The following is a 7,480-nucleotide window of genomic DNA, read 5'->3' as shown; positions in this document are numbered from 1 at the left end:
TCCTGGGATAGAGCTCTGCTCAGCAGGGAGCCTGCTTCCCTTCCTCTCTCTCTGCCTGCCTCTCTGCCTACTTGTGATCTCTTGTCTGTCCAATAAATAAATAAAATCTTAAAAAAAAAAAACTCCAAGTGCATAAGGAGAACCTTTCTTCATTAAGTTATATTACTGATAAATAAAATTGTATGAAATAAGAGATATAAGCCAATGAGTCTCCATTATAAATAGCTAAGTCTGAACTGGATCTTTATAAAAAACTTCTGACTTTTTCCTCACTTCTTATAAAAAAACCCATCCCTGTGTTTTTCTATAATTACTTTGTAGATATGTATTCACTCAAAAACATATGGAATCAGAGAGCCATAACTTTTAAATCTGTAAAATAAATTTTTTTTTTTTTTGAGAGAGAGAGAGTGTATGAGAGGGGAGAAGGTCAGAGGGAGAAGCAGACTCCCCATGGAGCAGGGAGCCCGATATGGGACTCAATCCTGGGACTCCGGGATCATGACCTGAGCCGAAGGCAATTCGCTTAACAAACTGAGCCACCCAGGTGCCCAAAATGTATCTTTTAAGATACATATAATGATGTCAATGTAGACTGTTAAAGAAATTTCTTTGGGTTTTTAAAGCAGTAAGTTGGGAATGGAACCTTAGTTTCTCGCTAAACCCTTTACACTACCCCCCCCCCCCCCAGCAGTTTGGTCCATGCAGGAGGCTGAGGGACATGGCACTAGCTGGGTTTTTCCTGTGAACTCAGTTCTACCCCTGGGAGATAGAGAAAGTATAAAACATAATCCCATCTCCAGAGGAGTTTCCAACGTCAGTGAGAAGTCAAAATCAACACACACACAAAGATACATACATACAACATAGGACCCCTTTAGGAAAAATAACACATTTAAAAAAATCCCTACAAATACAAGATTGGGAACAAAGATCAGTACTTACAACCAGAAAAGAAAATTCTGATAAATTATTGGAAACTTAGAGACTTAGGAGTCTCTCTCTCTTTTTTTTTTTTTTCTGAGAACTTACTAGGAAATTTACCAGAATTGCTTACATAAGGAAGCTTCCTGAGTGCAGCCCATCTTTCCCTCCCCACCTGGAACATTCCACAGCTCCAGAGTTTCCCTGCTCTCACAAGGGCCTGCACAGATGAGGAACTCTGGGGTTTTAGTTTCACTACTACATCGACCTCTGCAGACACCTCGTTTAAATAGCCATTAAGAAAACTATAAAAGAGGCATAATATTCCATTGTGTATATGTACCACATCTTCCTTATCCATTCATCCGTTGAAGGGCATTTTGGTTCTTTCCATAGTTTGGTGACCGTGGCCATTGCTGCAAATGAATGGATAAGGAAGATGTGATACATATACACAATGGAGTATTATGCCTCCATCAGAAAGGATGAATACCCAACTTTTGTAGCAACATGGACGGGACTGGAAGAGATTATGCTGAGCAAAATAAGTCAAGCAGAGAGAGTCAAGTATCATATGGTCTCACTTATTTGTGGAGCATAACAAAGAACACGGAGGACATAGGGAGATGGAGAGGAGAGGGAGCGGAGGGAAACTGGAAGGGGAGATGAACCATGAGAGACTATGGACTCTGAAAAACAACCAGAGGGTTTTGAAGGGGCGGGGGTGGGAGGTTGGGGAACCAGTTGGTGGGTATTAGGGAGGGAACGTATTGCATGGAGCACTGGGTGTGGTGCAAAAACAATGAACACTGTTACGCTGAAAATAAACAAATAAAAAAAAAAGAAAATTATAAAAGATACCAGCAACACAAAGGAATCTTAAACATTCAAAAAAATATATTTGAAGTTCTTTCTGCTTTCATCTATTTTTTTAAATGGTGATCTCATTCAACATGCAGTAATGTAACAGAACTGGCAGAGTAGACATTCCTCCTTTGTATTTAAAGTTGGATTCTCCAAGCATACTCCAATGGATTCTACCTATATCATATTTCCCATAGTCCCACCTGTGAAATCCCCACACGTGTTCATTCCTTCAGTATTATATGCCTCGCATGCCCAGAGCTGCTGGAACTGAGTAATGCAGACAACAGATGAAGCCACTGCTCTCACCAACACACAAATATATAGCAGGTGTCATGCAGTGAGTGCCAAAGCAAAAATAGAGGAAAGAAGGTGACAGGGTCTAGGTTACTCAAAGAGAGCATCTCTTTAAGGTGATCATGAAGTGAAAGCATAAGCAGGAAGGTATTTGCTGCAAGAGCATTCCAGTCAAAGGGATCAGAAAGTGCAAAGGCCCTGAGGTGGGCCCCACTGAGTATCTTAGAAGTGCAGCAAGGACATCATTGTGTGTGGGGTGGAGAGGGAGAAGGAAAGAGGTGATGAGGTTAGGGTGGTAGCTAGGAACAAGGTAATTGGGGCCTTGTAGGTCATGGTCAAGAATTGGGAAGGGACTGAGCAGCGGGGAAACAGTCTTCTGGCTTGGGCTTCAAAAGGGTCACTGTGATGGCTGTGTTGGAGCGGGGAAACCCTTGAGGAGGGCAGTACAAGAGAGTCCAGGTAAGAGACAGTGGAAGCTGAGAGTAGGATTTTGGTCACTGGAGATGTTAAAACTTGGTTGGATTCTGTGTTCTCTAGCATAGTGTCTGGAATCCTAGCTCAAAAGAGACTCACAACTTTTTTTTTTTTTTAAGATTTTATTTATTTATCTGACAGAGAGAGAACACAAGTAGGGGGAGCAGCAGCAGGAGAGAGAGAAGCAGGCTCTCCGCTGAGCAGGGAGCCCAATGCTGAACTTGATCCCAGGACCATGAGGGGAGGCGAAAGGAGATGCTTAACTGACTGAGCCACCCAGGTGCCCCTCATTCACAACTTTTCAAGGAGTTAATTGAAGCATCCCTACACTCTGTTGTACAAGTGTTTGTTCAAGTGCAGGGTGGGCTGCTTGTGGATTTTGTTAAAATGAAGATTTCTTGGCCTGGCCCCAGACCTCCATGGGATCTCTGGCAAAAGAGGTCTAGGAATTGGAAATTTTAACAACTCCTCATGTAGATTCCTATGCAGGATAAATTTTGAACTACTGCCTGGTCCTTCTAGAAGAGAGATAGTTGAGCCCTCACAAAGGCTTGTGTCTTGTTAGACGTTTGGAGCTCACACTTTAAATCACTGCAGGCCAGAACTGAGAACATATTGTGAGCTTAATAATGAGAATTGTAAAAAAGCTTACTGTTTTTGCCTGAATGCTCAATATGGAATGCCTCCAGCAAACTGTCATATTTGAGCCTTATCAGGGGTTTCATGAAACTCTCTGTCATTTTTAGATTGATTTTCATATTACTGAACCTTCTGGGTAAACTTGATTTTTAGCCTTAGATTAGAGCATATAAATACTAACACATGGACCTAGAATTTTCTTAGGCTATGTCTCAATGAGCCAAAAGTGTGAAGCTGTGTGTTTAAGAGATGAGAAAGGAATAGCTTTCCATGGCTTAGCTTTCTTTTTTTTTTTTCTTTCCAAGGCATAGCTTTCCATGGCTATTTTGCTTTCTTATATATTAGTAAGCAAATATACTCTATTAACAAATTATTAGTATAATAAAATAAATTTCCTTGGCTTCCAAAGCAGAAGATGATGGTTTGAGATGACTGAAGCTTGAGATAATAGCTAACAGTTTTTTTTATCTGGTTTTCTCTCCCTTTTCTATTTTTATTGTTTTATACTTGATCATTTGTATAGATAAGAGTGAATATTAAACTCCATTTACTCTAAAACTTTTTGCCATTGTATTCACTAGCACTGTACTTGGGGATGAACATCATTTGGTCTTCTGTATTTTCTCAGAGTCATATACACAGCACAGACATTATGCTTGTGTCTGAAACTACACTGCCAAATGGCTTTATAGTAAAGCATTGTAATACCATGCTATACTTCATATAACCATTTCTTTCCTGCTTGCTACTTGTATGTGAATTTTTACAGTTCTGTACTCTAAACTAATAAAGTGTGACACTGCCCTAAACATCTTTATACATACTACTTTATTTCCTTTGGGTCTGTTTTCTTAGGAAATGTTCCCAAATATAAGATGACTAGACTAACATATAATAGGAGATTTAAAAAATTGTAATGTATTGACAGATTGTTTCTCCGAGAACTTGAACTGCTATTCTATGCCATGCCAAGAATAATACTTCCTCTTCATTGCAACAATATAAAATTTAAGCACTTTAATTTTTTCTTTTCGCTGTCTTTTTTTTTTTTTTGCCATTTTGATAGATGGGACTTACCCTATGATTTAAATCTCTTCATCATCTTTTCTACAGTTAAAATAGGATACTTATAAAATTGGGACATGAATTTAGGGCAGAGTCAGAGTGACAGCTTTCTTACAAATGGCTCCCTGGCTCATCAGTGGTGTTTTTCAGTTTCTTTGGCCCATTTTGCAAGACCCATTCTGACCTAACTGAAGTTCCAGTTACTCTGAGAGGCTGTGGCTTTGTGGAGAAGTTCCGCTGCTGGGCAGAAGAGGGCACTCTTTGTTTGTACCAAGAAGGGACAAACCTGTCTGACCCATTTAGGGAGAGCGATCGCTGCCAGAGACAACCCTTCACACTGAGGTCCAGTGACCATGGTGGTGGTGACCGCAGCTCACTCCATGCCTGATGAAGTCTGTTAAGTGTTCGATTTGCTATTATTCATTGAGTTCTACAGACTTCCAGCTGTCGAGATGGAGACCCCTAAAGTCATTTACATTGCTCGACACCAAGGACTTGGCACCCAGGCCGGTGTCTGTCTCACAATGGAGTGCTCGTTTGCTCTGTGTGGTCATCAGAATGTCTGGTGGTCCTAACCAGAAGAAAGTCTTGAAAGAATTCTGTGGGCCCAGACTCGAGTGGGCCGATCGATTATTCTGTTTGCATAATTTTATTTCCTACGAAATAAGCGAATTAGATCACTTATAACTCTTTTTAAAAATGAGATTCTTGGGACCGACGTGGAGAGTTTGTAAGTTGTGATGGGCTCTGCCATGTTTTTTCAGGTGTGAGCAGAAGGTTAGGATAAAGGAAGGGGCCAAGAATCTTCTTGACCTGTAGATGGGATGGGGTAGGGGAAGTTGGGTGGGTGGGCCATGGAGAGGGTCTTATAGAGATGCTTCCTGTTCAGCCTCACTTCTGCTCCTGTCCCCCCAAAATCCACTCTAGTGTACATTAGATGATGTTATTCCCCTGCTGAAAGCTATCCGGTGGACCCCCCATGCAGCTGGAATAAAACCCAAAGTCTCTACTTTGGCTCATTAGGTCCTTCTATACTCGGACTTCTGCTCCTGTGACCTTATGTCCTACTCACTCCGGTGGTCCTCCTTCCACCCACACGGCCCTCATTATTAAACGCATCAAGCATCTACTTGAAGCCCTGGAGGGCTCTGAAATGTGTTCTCAGCCTTGTGTGGCCTGATAAAGTTAAGAGATGCTGCACTGAGTGTGACTGGGGCCAGGAATTTGAAAGAGCAATAAAAAGCCCAAGTGCTTATATGGTAGAGCTTGGGGAGTGTGCTTCAGGGAATGTGCAAACATTTCGTGGACCAGAAGGGGCCAGAGGGGAGAGACTTCATCTTGAGACTCACAGTGGAGCAAAGAATCCTCAGACAGAAGAGGCTGGCATGGACTGCAGGATGCAAAAAAAAAAAAACAGGGGAAGGAGTTCAAAACCGGGAAAAGGCAGAGGGATCTCAACATGGAAATCTCGAGACTATAAAAGAGCCTCATTTAGAAGAAAGACAGCTCAACATCTGCTGAGCCCAGTGGGGGCTTTACCATCTGCCAGGCCCTCAGAGTCCAGAGAAACCCCCCAGCCAAATCAGAACCATTCTAGCTCCTCATCTTCCCCCACCTCTTCCATCTACCCCCGCCTCTGTGCAGCCAGAACGAAGTGTGGGAGCAGGTGGGCAGAGCAAGTAAGAGCAGGGGACTGGACTCACTCCCACTCCTCATCTCCCAGCCACGTGAGCTGAAGGAGGGCAAGGATTACATGTTAAGGTAAATAGGGACGTTGAGGTGCTTGCTATCTGTAGAAGACTGGATCTTCAAATTACTGAATCGAGATTGTATTTTACACAAAAGTGAGCAAAAGGGCCCTATCATCTGAGAGCTGCCAGGAAGGCAGGGATTCACCCAAACCTTCATTCAGGCGCAGAGTGCTCCCACTGCATAGTGGATAAAGCTGGATTCTCAATCTTGACGTCATATTAGTGTCACGAGAGAGTTTTCAAAAATCCCAAGGCCCAGGCCATGCCTTAGATGAAAAAAAAAACCAACAACCCAAAAATATAGTTGAGGGTAAGGCTTAAGCATCAGAATCTCTAAAGCTCCCTATGTGATTTCAATGTGTGACCAAACAGAGACAAAAATAAAATTGCATTTTGTTCATAATCAAGAGACTTTTCCCTATCCCGGGAATACTTTTATGTGTGAATTCCAGGGTATTTGTAATCCTTGAACTCCTTCACGAGCTCATGTACAAATTAACTTTAAAAATACTTGTGTGTTACCTAACTCTACAAGAGGCTTTAAAAAAATATATGGGGGTAATACACAAGAATCTAAACTGTTGTCCTACACTGTGGTGTGAGAAGGCTACAACCCAAATTATTAAAGTTGAAAAATGCATGAGGACTTTATAAATATGGCATAATGGGATACATTCTTGATTAACATTTTTGATGGGACATATACTCTAATTTACCAATATATATCCAGCTTGATTAAGATTTGAATTTCATTGGGATTCCGGAACATTGTAGAAAGTTTTGGTTGGAATTGACTGTCTTGCTTCAATGCCAAGACAAAAAACCTTGAAGAAAATTGCGGCTTGGCAGAAAAGGCAGAAGTCTCACTTGTGACTTTTTTTTCCCCCATACAAATCTTCCCCCTTGTAGTGTTAATTGATTCCCAAAAGCCAAGTGTTTGGACTGGCTGCATCAGAGTCACTTTGGGAGTCTGTTAAAAGTATCAACTCCCTGGCCTAACCCAGACCTCTAGAACCAACATTTCTGTGGGAGAAGTGTGGGCAGCAATCTTTTAACAATGGCGCCTGGGTGGTTCTGATGCCCAGCCAAGTTTGGGCAGCACTGGCAAGTGCCAGCTGATTATGAGACCTCAGACTAAGTGTCAAACCCACAGTGGGGAGAGAGAAGTTCTCAATTAGGAAGCAAACTACTGGCTGTTAAAAAGAAGTGTGAGCGATTATGCGCTGGGTTTTTGCAAAGCTAGCCACCTAAGATTCCTTAGCAAATAGTTTAAGTCATTTTAGGGCCTTTGGGAGATTTCCTGTATTTTCAGTGGTTTGGAGTGGGTCACATGGAAAATGTCCACATAAGTTGTCGTCATCTGGTTGCTTGTTGAAATGGTTAGGGAAAAAGGGAAGAGGAAGAGTCCTGGTCTTTCAGATGGGCTCAGTCATCTTATGGAGCGTGAAATTGCTCATGTCTTTCAT

This window comes from Meles meles, chromosome 2 (genome assembly GCF_922984935.1).
Source record: "Meles meles chromosome 2, mMelMel3.1 paternal haplotype, whole genome shotgun sequence".
In the NCBI taxonomy this organism is placed as follows: Eukaryota; Metazoa; Chordata; class Mammalia; order Carnivora; family Mustelidae; genus Meles; species Meles meles.
The sequence above is the reverse complement of the archived record's forward strand: the minus strand, read 5'-3'. Positions refer to the sequence as shown.